The sequence below is a fragment of the Alligator sinensis genome, unplaced genomic scaffold, assembly GCF_000455745.1.
Source record: "Alligator sinensis unplaced genomic scaffold, ASM45574v1 scaffold514_1, whole genome shotgun sequence".
In the NCBI taxonomy this organism is placed as follows: domain Eukaryota; kingdom Metazoa; phylum Chordata; order Crocodylia; family Alligatoridae; genus Alligator; species Alligator sinensis.
Window position 1 is genome coordinate 985,398 of NW_005842385.1, and position 14,018 is coordinate 999,415.

Sequence of the window (14,018 nt, forward strand, 5' to 3'; positions counted from 1 at the left end):
CCCCTTGCCCTTCCAGCGGTCCCTTCACCCCTGGCAAGCAGGACCGGCCAAACGCCAGACCCCGCACGGCTGTCTCCTCCCCGCCGCCTCCTGGCCCCTCCCCCAGCCACAGGAGGGTGGAAAGAAAGCCCCGGGAGGACTCCGCAGCCCCAGAGCCCCCTTGGCACTGCCAGCTGCTCCCAGTGGCAGCCTCCCCCCGCCCAGCTCAGCCCCCCTCTGCTCCACCCCGCAGCCTTCTCTGCCCCTGGACCAGCCAGGTCTGAGCGTGCCTGGCGCTGGGGTGTCTTCCTCAACACCGCACCCCCACAAAGCCCCGAGCCTGCTGGCGGAGACCTGGCAGCCCCCCGAGCTCACAACGGGACCTCACAAGCCCACTGGTGCAAGGCGGGAGCAAGTGAGGCAGGTCCCCCCCACTTCCTCGCGGCGCCTTGCCACCCCCTCCGACAAGCCCAGTTCAGCAGCCCCGTTTCACAGACAGGGAAGCTGAGGCCCGGAAGGACAGGGAGGCTAGGTCACAGTCACGCAGCAAAGCCGGGGCACAAAAAGGGTTAGGCATAGGCATTCGCCACTCCCTGCATGTTTCTGCAGGCCCTGCCACCGCACCCTCCAGAGAGGTAGCAAGGCAAGAAAGGGTGCTGTGCCATGGGACTGCAGCGTCCTTAAGCTTCAGCCAGGCTTCTGACCAAGTCCCACACAACCTTCTCAGAGGGAAACATCATCTAGACAAAACTACTACAGGCTGGACAAAGAACTGGCATACCAGCTGCTGATGTTTCAAATGCGCAGTTACCACAAGTCAGACACCCCAGAAATTCAGGTCTTCAAACCATCAGTTCACAGCACAGCCTCCTGACTGTAGTCCCGCCGTGGAGCTGCTCCTCTCTTCCTCCCCCAGCACCCAGGAAAGCTCCCTCTGTTCACTGACTCCCAATTTGGGACACGGTCTAGGTAAGAATAAGTCGCTTTCTTTTATGTATATGCACACATGTGTATAATACATATAGGTATCACTGTATGTGTACATGTATATGTATGTGTATACGCATATAGCTTTTAAATGCATAGAGAAGGATGGACATTTTTGTTATAGTAACCAATGGGGCAGGTTATGTGTTCAACCTGTGTGTTTCTATAACTGACCCCCATCGCGCATTAGTCTGCCACAGACTTGAAATTAAAGTATGTGCCCAACTCAAGCTGGAGTGACTTGTTTTTAGCTTTGGAGGTCACCATTTTAGTCTTCAGTGACAGTCAATACTATCATTGATCTACATCACCCCAGCAGTCCGTTGCGATGGCGTGGTTAAGATATACCAACTCCTGCGGTCAGCAGTACAGTAGTGAGTAATATAGCTGGCATCTGTTTTTAACTCCTCAGCCTGAACGCCCAAGTACCCAATTACAGCTGGGTTGACTAAAGGCAGCTTTTTGGCAAGAGGCTCAAATTCACATCATTGAACCACAAAAGAGAGAGCTGAACCCCTCTACCCCTGCAGCCCCAAAATAAATAGCTGACACAAAACGGATTCCTGCTCTCTTTACTCAGGAAAACATCCTATGTTTATTAACAGTAAATGCCATATGTCTGTGTGTCCTGATACCGCAATGAGATCAGCAAAGGTGAAACAAGAAAGGTCAATAGTTAGACAAGGCAAGAGTCCCTCCTCTATCTGCTGGAAAAGTTCAACTTTATGAGATACAGAAGGCAACACAGGGTGGTACTTTATAGACAAGTTTGTTCAGAGAGGCATGAGTTTTTGCAGATTATCGCCTCAGGAGCTCAGGACCAGATTAGTCCTTTAGTAGGTCCTAGGCAAAAAAACTCATGGCAACTTTTTTCACTCCATAATTATAATATGTAAAATAAGCACAACTGGGCCCCTTCACTTAGGGCCCTAGGCATGTGTCTAGTTTGCCTATGTGTTAATCCAGCCCTGCAGGTGCTATGAATGGACTTACAGAGAGATGGGGTATTAAAATGAAAGAAATTAAGTCATTTGAATACACGGAATATAAAGGATAGGGAAAGGGGGAGGTAAGAAATGGGCACTGCTGAGAGGAGAAAGTGGGTAGAAGAGATTAAAAGGGATAAAAAAAAAAGAAAAAGCACATGACTGACTACCTCTCTCTAATTATAAAATACAGTCCATTTTCCGCAGACATGATAGCAACCTCTGTGAAACTCAATCTAGAGAAAAATTCTTTGAAGAATGGTCATCTTTTCTCCTGTCCTAAAAAAAATGCCTATAGTTTCACACTGGGAGGATTGGTGATGAATTAAATAGAACCCTGGTAATCAGCAAAACTACAGTGGCAATTCTCATAAAAAGTCTTTACAGTCATACCCCGGTCCCTCAGCAAGCATAACTGTGATCAGGTTCAGTATTATGTGTGGACACCAAACATTTCACAACGTGGGTCTGGTTGGTCCCCCATGCATCCCACATTGCATCGTTCTTTCCCTCCTCCCCCCAGCGCTGCAACTGGCTGCAGCCAGAACTCTACTGCCCATTTTTTTCCCTGTTCTTGGCACCTTTTATCAATGAACATCCGTGCCTTGCTTATTCAATAAAAGCAATATTTCTAACAGCTGTTCTCTCACTACTTACATGTCCATGGTCCATCGTCATGTTCTCCCAGCCCCTGGGAACTCAAAAGAGTAGGTTCAAGAACGCCCCCATCTCCAGCGCATCCCAGGTCAGGCAAGTGCACTGCTGACTTCAGGCAACAGCAGGCTTTTAGAGTTTATTGAACTCTTGCTCAGGAGAGAAAGAAAAGCTGAGGAGTGAAAGTGCTCCCAGCCACATGTCACTCACCCATTGGGATCCCAAAACATGCATGCAAGTGGTCCCTGCCATTCATCCAGTGCAAGGCATGCTAGGCTGGGTGCTCATCCCATTCCCTAGTATTAGTCACAGCACTTCATACACAATTTCCCAATCAGTGAAATTTGGGAATGGTTCAAATGTTACATGGGTCCACACCCTATATACAGTATATGCAATTTCATTACTTTGACTAAACATACTCCGCAGTACTCTCACGTGTATACGGGGCAGATCCAGAGGGTGCAGTGGTACAGTTGGAGCCCCCTTCCTGACCGGCTTTTGATTCCTGCTCCACTCAAACTTTAAAATCAGCTGCTTGGGGAGGGGTGGCAGTGGCAATTCCGTTCAGGCAGCACTGATGGAGTCAACTGACTTCATGGCTCATTAAAATCTATCTGCTAATTTAACTCCACAAGTGTTAAGGACCCTCTCTCCTTTTCTAATGGTCTCAATGTTCCACTATTCAAACTTATCCTTTCTTCTAAAATGTTGCTGTCTGCTAGCCATTTCCAGTAATGTCTCTCTTCGGTTTCACAGCCCTGCAGTCTGTTTTTAGTTCTAGCTAAAAACCTTAACTCAGGCATAGTAATATACACTCAGGTGTAGAAATGACTGACTGTAGTATTGGAGGCACTGTCAAAATGCTCAAGACAAATCAACTTTGTTTTACAAATCTGAATAAGGGAGGTACATTTAACTGTAATGACTACAGTACTAATGAAACACTATCTTTTAACTATTTTGACTGTTTTTTTGTCTAGTTTGTTCTGTATTTTTAACTGAACATATAATCTAGCAACTCAGTGCACATTCCAATTAGATTTGTTTTTGCTTTGATCTTAAACTGAATAATATAGTGCTAGGTCTCTGACATATTAATAAATATCTTCTAGCTTTTCTTTAACTGGAGAAAAATAAATGGTGTGTCATATGTGAAGGTAACACCACATCATCTGCACCCCCTTTTTCAGTATCCTAAATCCATCTATCCACATATACCATACAGATTAATCACAAATCATTAAAATGAAACTCCCATTCTGATAATAAATGATCAAAGTATATTTGGCAACTCAGGAGATTTGGCTTGCTTTTTATTTTATTTTATTTTATTTTAATATTTGGGCATCAAGTGAGTAATGAAATGAAAAAATAAGCAGGCCAAATCCAGCAGTGATACAGGTGGCTCCTTTTTTCATCCTGGCTGTTTCCAGTGGTGTCAGCACAGATATCTCAGGTGTCTTTGGAAAATATTTTATAACCCCAGTGAACAGCTTTCTAGTTACAACCTGCCAATCTCCATTTCTGTGGTTGCAAGAGGGTAATAAAGTGCTAGAGCAGTGGCACTCAACTTTTTTGCCCTGCCAGCCAGATGGGCAGGGCCCAGTTCATCCATGGGCCGGATTCTGCAGGTGGGCCCGATCCAGCCATGTAGAGGTGGACAGGAGCAGCTTGGCCCTGACCCAGCAGCATGGCAGGAGGAGGAGGAGCATACCCTGTACCCCAGCCCCAACCTGGGCCTGGAGGGGGAAGGGCATGGCCCAGCCCCAGCTTGACTGCATGGAGGGAAGGAAGCATATCCTGACCCCAAGCTGATCCTGCAGGAGGCAGGGACTGTGACCTGGCCTGAACTGGCCACACAGGGGAGGGGGAATGACCCAGCCCTGAATCTGCCATGCAGCGCTTAGGAATTTGGCAGTGGGGGAGGATAGAAGTATTAATTGCCACAGCTCCCTCACCACCAAATTTCCCGACCCATAGGGATGCCATGGCTCTGTGGCTGCATTTTGAACACCCCTATGCTAGAGACTACGCCAGGCTGTCAACACTTTTCATATTAAAACATGTCAGTTCATTTTGTGGATGCTACAAGCAGCCATCTTGCTGCCCTACTTCAGAATCCATACCTTTACTCCTTTAGGTTTATCAGTTAATGCTAGCACAGGCAGGAGCACATAGCAACATGCTGAGGCAAGAGGGGGAAGCACAACAGTGGTTCTCAACTGGGGGGGCTGCCAGACAAATGTGGAGGAGTAACCTGAATCTAAAAAGGTTGAGAACCACTGGGGCTTACCTAAGACTGGTGAGGCCAATTCTGGGCTCATCATCATTTCTTTTAAGAACAGGAACTGAATTCTCCTCTACTCTGCTCCAGTTGAAATGCTGCTTCTTGTCCTTTCAGATTGGTGCCAACTAGGCATGTTTCTCTCTGGAGAATTTCATTAGCCTGTGGGCTGGAGGATTTATTTCGAAACCATTGGCTTAATGTCAACTGGAAAGCTTACTGTTTCATCGTTCTCAGGAAAAATCATGCACCCAGTTTGACCCAAATATTAGCACCACAGAAATTCAAGGTCCTCTAGGACCTGTTCATAACAACCCTAGCGATACTGGGTTGGTTTGTTTTAAGAATTAAAAAGAGATCCTTAAATAGAGCTGACATCAGAAACATGTATAATATCTTGTTCTTAAAGAGACACTTCAAGGTTGGAAGGTAACATTTTGCATACTTTTGTTTGCCAAGTCTGTATGATGACTTCCCTTTGTTCTTTGAAAAAAAAAATCAAAACAATCCAAAAAGCAAACTATCAGGATACAATGGAGGAAAATTATCTTCAAAGGGGAAACAGATTTCCATCTCAACTAGCACCAGTTAGAACCCTTCTTAGCAATCCCAAGGAGTTAAGGACTTGTGAATGGGGAGAATGAACCGCCATCTTAATAGCAAAAATGATTCCTGCAGGTCAGGATCAAAATGCGTAATGATGACAATGGTATTAAAATATGGTTTAACGGCCGTACAGCACTGATCGCAAGGCACCCCAAACATAGTAAGAGGCAGTCTCTGTTCCCAGGTGTCTAGTAAAATTATAATCATGCAAAGAGCAATGCATGTACGTAACTTTTAGCATGTGACTCACACTACTGAAGCTAATGAGAATACTCTCCTGTGCTTCAAGTTATGCACATGCATAAATCTTTTTGGGATCAGTGCCTAAATAGACAAGACAGTCAAAAGAAAGAAACTATAATTATTCTCCTGAGGAATCTTGCATTGCTGCTGTCATTACCCATGCTGCCCTTGTTATGAGAAGAAGAGGACTTGAGACTCCAGGGGAGAAACTTTGAAAAGCTCCCAACAATAGACTTAAAGGAAATAAAGGAGAATTCAACTCTCTCTATACATTATTTAAAATACAATTTTACAAGAATCTTCAGGTTTAAAGATTTCTTGGCAGTGACCTTTTCACACACACACACATGCACACACATACACAAAATCCTTGTATACAAGAGACCATTCAATGTTTCAGGCATAAAAGTGGGCAGAAAGTGGTCCCTACCATGTACTGCAGTGACGGCCTGTACATGTTTTCTCATCACACTGGTTTGGTTCAGTGAATTTCCTGCTTTTAGTTTCAAACAACAATGTTCAACTATTTTGTGCATAATCATTGATTCCAAGACATTACGTCTGGCCTTGTTCACTCCAATATAGTTTGTCTCACTAGGGCATAATGCTGAAAAATGCTACTATCAGGAGTAATATTAACCACCATAAGTAGTCCCAATACTTAGGAGATGGAGCCTTTCCTTTTGCCCCAAAAGCATGCCACCAGCTGCTACTAGAACTATCATCACTAGCAGTGCTAATAAGGCTTTAGTTCAGCAAAGCAAAGTCAGTCTTGTCAGTCCCATACTTTCAAAAACGAGGCACCAAAGGTTCAAGGAACTGGATTAAAAATAATGAGATTTAAGATAAAAAGAAAAGATAGGGTTCTTTTGCTTTGCCTTCTGGCCTTTGAGCATTTCAGATAAATTCAAGTCATATTTTCAAGCTTTTTTCTACAACCAGGAAGACTAGTCACATTCCTATTAAACTAAATTGGAAATGTTGTCATCATCACATGACTCCTGGAGTTGAGGCTTCAAGAATATCCAGCACTGAGAAATTCACAGCACGCTTGTGAGCCGGCTGGTATTCTGCATGAGTTTTTAATGCAATCATATAGTGAAGCTCACTTCTAAATCATGGCCTGTATGTTCCTATTAACAAACCCACAAATATGGTTGGAGTAGTGAAATTTTCCTCCCCTCCTGGTAGCTATGGTCCCACTCCTAAACTGAACTTTATGCAGGTCTTTCATGGAGCTAAATATGGGTCAGGGCCTGAAATGTTGATCTAAACTATAGCTCACAGAGCCAAAGGTAGTAGGAGGAGTCTCAGGTTCCACTGGCTCCGTGTGATTGTCATCCATATATCTTGAGACCCGGTGTTTAATATTCAGTGGAACATCTTGGCTCCACAAAATCTGACAGACCCATAAACATTCCCTTGTTCTTTTATTTAAAGCACCTTTTTATGGTACATTTAAAGTATTAGGCATAGCAGGCACTTTTACACATTGCTAAATGGGTGTGTTATAAGGCAAAAATTGTATTTGCACACCCTACAGTGCTAAGATTGACTAACACCTTGAGGCACAATTGAAAAGATCTCAAGGTACCCCAGGGTGCCATGGAGCCCTGGTTGAGAATCACTGGTCTACACACATTTAAAAAAAAACAACTCTAGGCCTCAATCCAGAAAAGCATTTAAACATGCATTTGATTTAAGCACATGACTAATCTTCCTAAAACTCAATGTGACTACTCACACGCTCCAGGTAAGACACCTGGTTGATCACCTGGCTGAATCCCAACCTTCCTGGAAACTCCCAGCATGGTGCTAAACTACAGTGATGTTATTGAGAGAGACATGTACAGTGATGTTATTGAGAGAGACACTGCAGCAGAAGACAGGCACAAAGCCACGTAAACAATTCAAGTCCTTTGTTAAATAATAATGTGAGTATGTGGCACCTCACTCCAGGAATATGTCTACATGGCATAACTAGGACAGACGGACAGTCACATTAATGCATTTTATTGCTGTGGGTACCCACGCCAGCTTACCTGGCAGGGGAGACATGATGATCAACCACATGGTTTTCCGAGGGTGAGGCCTGCCCTTTGCACTCCAGGCAGGCTGACCCCTGAAATTTCCCCAAGGCAGTTTTCCCAGGGTGAGACCTGTCCATTGCACTATGGGCAGGTTGACCCCTGTGAGTTCCCCTGATTGTGGGAAACTCGACTGCACAATTTTGTGGCAACGGGGAGCTGTGTTCACACTTCTCCCATGGCTTGCTCCTCAGCCTTTAGCTAAGAGCAAACAAAACTAGGGGCCATCTGAACCCCAAGGCCTCTAGGGTTGGGGCTTGCATGTAGGATGCCTGCCATGGATTTGGGGAGTATCTGATGGGTCTGGGAGGGAGAATACTTGCCCAGTGGTAGAGCCACACACAGACTTGAACAACTGAGCTCTACTCAGTTGAAATTTGAACTTGATTATTGAGCTTTGCCTAAAAGAATTCGGAACTGATTTGGCCCTTGAAACGAAATAAAAAAAATAGGTCGAGTATCTCCGCAATGCATTGCATTATTTCTGGTAGACATGCCCTGCATAGAAAGAACCTTTGGCAGCTCTACCCAGGAAAATCTGACTGTGTATGGTTAGCCCAGAGGTGGTTGTTAGTGCAAATGAGAGTTTGAACTGAAAGCCCAGTGGCAGTACAAAACTGACATCTTATACAGGTCTGCATTTTCTCAGTTCACTCCCTCTGGGCAGTTCTAACTATTGCCTCCACTTGTGCACTAGGTGAAGGAAAAGACATGGAAGAATAGAGAGTGAGAGCCTTTACAGATGTAGCAATTAGACTCAGAGCCACTCTCTAGACACCGATTCTCTATGTGCATTACCACATCACCCAGTGAAGTTTAGAAACATATGATAATATGAATCAATTTTGACTCTTACATTTTTTAATTACAGGTCAATATAGAATCATTAATTATACAGTACAGTTATATTTCCTTGTCTATGTAATAAAAAACATCACATCCAGAGATAAGGAATATTCACATGCAAGCAATCCTTGATTATTCAAAAACTTTTTTTAACCAAAGCAATATTGCATCTCTTGCTAGACATTAATGATATTGAAAGTCTATCACTTGAACAAACCCTCCTTCATCCAAATTAATTCACTGTCCTCCTGTGAGGTAACTGAGTTTTGACTGAATTGCACTCAGAATATACTGAGACAGCACATGTAAATGATGGATTATAACTTGGAGATATTTCATTATAATTTCCTGTACAACAACTGTTTCATTCAGTGCTGCAACTTATTAATGTACTGGCACTATGGTGCTTTAATATTGTACACTGTGAAGAAGCTACACAGATCCATTTTATACAGAAAACTAAAATGTAACAAAACACAATGTTACAAGAACATTCAGGCTGCAAAACCAAGCATTCAAAAGTTAGAAAATGCCGAAGTTAAGGATACCTGTGCAGGATCGATTTACCTCCTTTGTACTATCTCCATTATGATACAGCCTTGAATTACATGTTGACGTGCTATTTTTTTACAAGGTTTTAAGGTCCATCACAGGCTTTGGAGTTAAGTGTGGCACCATTCCTCTGAAAGTGGACCATTTTTGTCCGTGTCCCATTTTCTCCTGGTCTCCTCATCCCAAGCCTCCCCACCTTCTCAACCCTAGATCTCAACCCAGTCTCCTTCCTCCTCTCCCCTCCCCCTGCACACTTTGTTCTTCATTCCAATCTCCTAGCTGAGCTCAAGTCTCCCAATTTTCCTGCACAGACTTCTTGTCCAATTCAGTCCCTAATCCATTGGGTTCCTCTGCCTCCCACCAGTTTCCACACCAGTTCCCTTCCTAGCCAGTCATTGTGTCTTCCCCACCTGAAGTTTTGTCTTCCTGCCCTCCTCAGCTCCTTTAACTCAGTCTACTTTCTTCATATCTCTTGGTGCAGCCCCACACTTCTTGGGAAGGAAGAGGAACACTGAGAGCATAAATGAGACAGGCACTCAGGCCTCAATTTGATTTTAGCACGTGATTAAACTTCCTAAACTTCAATGAGACTACTCACATGCTCCAGGTAAGAGATGTCACTGGCAGAAGAAAGAAGCAATTACTGAAAACACCCCAATCAGTCCCTGAGGCCACAAGCTGGAGCACCATCATTGTAGATGGCAATTTGGAGAATTTAGCTACCAAGTTCTAGCCAGTCTCTACTAAGTACATGCAAACAGATTTTTCAGTCTCACGAAGCATAGATGTTTCCCCAGAGGGATGGCAAAAGGCACATCTCAGTACACAAGTCTAAAGTTCTACACCTCCTTCCCCAAATTTCAAGTTGTTTTTCCAAACCATGGAGATGATGGAGTTTCTCAATGAAGAAATGTTGGGAGAAAATGTTTAATGTGAGCAAAACAATGCCTTGTTCAATTATTTTGTTCTCAGCGGGTGCATCTACACGTGCACTTTATTGCAGAATTGACTAATTAGCTCCACAGTAAAGCATCATCATCTACACATGCACCAGTGTTAGGGCACAGTAAATTAATTAACTCTGTCTCCGACAGTACTGTCTTACAGCAGAGTCATTTACTGCACTGCAATGCATGTGTATCAGTGACTGGGACAATAGCACTTTGAGACAGGATGGAGTGGCCCTGGGTTGGCAGCAGATTTGGGGGTTCAGCCACAGCTACACAGTTTCAGCACACTCACATGACCCAGTTGGCCCCTCTGTCACCCAGTGCCACCACCCAGATTCTGGAGCTGACCCCCCCCCTCGCCCCCAGCCTGCTGCCAGCTGCTCTGCCCTGGCTTAAAGTATTGCTGTCCCGGGTACACATGTATATGCATCCAGAAAGAGCTGAACCCTTTTAGCTAAAATTAAAAAAAAAAAATCTACCTGAAGCAGATAACAACCAGAAAATTTCAGCCTAAACAATTAAAATTTGTCAAAGTAATAAGCAACTGAAAAAAGGCCTTGTAATGAGAAGTATCAGTCAGTGTTACTAATTGGTGGTGTGAGTAGCCTTGCCAATAATGAGAGAGTAAACAAAAGATTTTCCTTTCTAAACCAGCACAAGCAGAGAGGCAAATTGTACAGTAAGTGTACGTCCACAACAAGTTAATTATTCCCATTACAGGTCCTGAAATGAAGTGATCATATTATCACGCTGCTTTATCAGCAAATGAAACTAGGTAATCTAATACTATGCATGGTACTGTAATCTACATGGGAATTATTACCTATGGTCCATCTTAACTCCAATAGCAAAACTCCCATTGATTTCAGAGGGAGAAAGGCTGTGTCCACAGTTTAGTTTAACAGTGAGAGTAAACACTGTATAACAGTAAGTCACAGATGTTAGAAATGTTTACACATTCAGTTCCCTATTTATATCATACACTTGCACATGGCAGTTCAGATCTTGCAAACATGGACACACTTGACTGAAGTTACCCACAAGGAGCAGCCCTATCAAAATAAATGTAACTTTATTCATAAACCGTGCGCTGCCAGGATTGGCACCAATAAGCTTGTTGGGATGCTGGGATGTTCAGCACATCATTACTGGGAGTATGCTGTTCCTTGTAGATACTTCCTGACTATGACATCATTCATAATTAACAGTGCAGCTGCAAATTCTCCACTAGCCTCTGCTTTTAAATCTATGAAACAACAGAGCTGTTGCGGAAATTCCTTGGGTCTCTCAGGATAGAAACTATGGCAGCTTATCTACGTGACTATAAAGCAACTGTTTCGCTTATTAGGGCCTCCAGGAATTGGAGCAGTCAACCCCACACAGGATCAGGCCTTCAGAATGAGAGAGATCTGAGAAGCTGAAGGCTGAGGAGTTGTGGGGGTAAGGATTTTGTGGGAAACTGGGTCTATAGATAGCACCAGGCAAGTAAATAAAAAATAACTGATCCTTAACCCAAAAATAGTACCTGATATTCATGATAGGAATTGTACAGTTCTTTTGACAGCTATGTCCACCTCCCATGTCCATTTGACTCTGCCTCCTCTGACCCAAGATTGGCTCCTGCACAGTTTACTCATATAAATAGTTTTAGTCATGTCAAACATCTCAGGGACTCTGGTGCTATACAACTGGAAGGCAACAGAATTGTCTATACTACCTCCAGCCATGCCAGGAAACACCACAGAGAAAACATGACTGCCTCAACTCCCTCATACCAAGCACCTGAAGGGACTGTGGAAGGCAGGAGGAAGAAATAAATACTATAGCTGCCATTAGAGTGGTGCCAGGCATACACCAAGGAGCATGGCTTAGTCCATGAGTCTCTGCCTGCTCTTTTAAGCTAATGCATTCACATCGTCTGTATCTACTGTCCAGTAAGTTCCACATACCATTTGCAGCAATAAAGGGATCTCCATCCAGTTTAGCATCATTGCTGGCAAGTAGGCACAAATGACCAACCTTCCTCATTAATTTAACTGAATCTGAGAAATTCAGTCCTATAAATGGGATGCATTGGTATGTCAGTCATGCAGGTCAGGGCCCCAAGGGCCTCAGCCAATTCCTATGACAGTTAATGGAAAGATTCCTAACAACTTCAATAGCATTTGGATCAGACCATAAATATGCAAGTTGCTAAATACATTGTTTCATAGCTCCTTTGACAGCAAGGGTTCAATGTGCACTGTAGAAGAAACAGAGCCGTTTTGGTCAGTGAGCCCAATCCATTAGTAGTAAAAAATAACCATGGTTGTTTTATCCAAAAATCCTATTCTTATGGATTTCAGGACAAGAACAGTGTTAATAGGCGAGACTGTAAAAGGATAGCTCAAGGGAGTCTACATGTAGGTTACAATAAAGCTGCCAAGTTTCAGCCAGATGGGGAATTTGAAGAACGCTTTGTTTAAGGCTAAAGTGCACAAGAATAATTTGTGTATTCCTCCTGCTCAAAAGGAAGCACTTGGCTTCTCACAGTCTGAGGGGCAGAGGTGGATGCAGGGAGAACAAGGGGATAATGAGGGGGCCCTAAGTGACTACCAGGAAAAGAAAGCCATAGGAACATGAATAAATATTGGCAAGAACCAATTTGTTAGCCATGATATCATGTATTTTTTCTCTCTCTCTCTCTCTCTCTCTCATTCCAGGTGCTTCCATATTTAATCTCAATTCCCTTCCAAACCACTTTCTCTTTTATCTTATCCTTTTCCCTGTCCCCTTTATGATTTTCCTTCTCCTTCAAAGCCTTCTCATTTTCCTAGATAGCAGCCTCTCCTGTCCCTCTCACTGTCAGTTGTCATGTGTCCTTACCATTAGGGCTGTGCGAAGCTTTGGTCCCCGATTCAATTCACCAGAGATTTGGCCCGATTTGGTGGCTGTATCTCCAAATCTGAATCAAATCAAGAGACCCTTTAATCTCTCCAAATCAAATTGGAACCCTCTGAATCGATTCAGAGAGGTTCAGAAAGATTCGGCGATTCGGACGTAGACACAGCTTTCAATGTTTTTTCTACATACCTCTAGGTAGCAGATGGCTCGTGAATGCTGTGATGCTAGAGCACATGGAGCATCCCACAGAAGCATGGGGGGCTCCCCAGCACACTCAGCAGCAGACCCGGAAGCGGACCAGAAGCACTTCTGGTCCACTTCCAGGTCCACTGGGGAGCATGTGGGGGGCCCCCCTGCACCTCCTGGCCCAGTGACTGGTGCTTCCTGGTCTGGGGGGGACACCCGGGGTCCTCCTGTGACCAATCACTGAGCCGGGAGGGTGCAGGGGGGCCCCTCTGCACGCTCCCCATTGGACCCAGAAGTAGACCAGAAGTACACTTCCAGGTTCGCCGCCCAGCATGCACCAGGGGGCGGAGGGCCGCACTCCTGTGGGATACTCCATCCACCCCAGCATCGCAGTGATCACAAGCTGTGCCTGGTACCTCACGGTATGTAGAAAAAAACATTTAAAGCTGTGTCTATAGCCAAATTGCTGATTCACTGGAGCAGCATTGAATCTTCAGATTTGGATTCAGCTGAATCGAATAAGGGAGTGATCCAAATCAATTAATTGAATCACTGTCCCCAATTTGGGCCAAATCCAAATTAGATATGACCTGTTTCACACACCCCTACTTACCATATTCAATGGATCAGGCCCTGCTTACTCTCTCTCATCTTCCCTATCTCTCTTCACTTGATTCTCACAGTGCTTTTTACTTGCTCATTCCTCTCCATTGGTTTCCCCCTCTCTTTCAAACCTCTTTCAGTTGCCAGATTTCTCCCCAGTAATTCCCAG

At 44.2% G+C, this 14,018-nt stretch overlaps 1 pseudogene; it reads left to right on the plus strand.

Annotated features, from left to right (window-relative positions):
* The first annotated feature begins 7,776 nt into the window (after positions 1–7,776).
* LOC112551220 lies at positions 7,777–8,009 on the plus strand (annotated as a pseudogene).
* Positions 8,010–14,018: the final 6,009 nt, after the last annotated feature.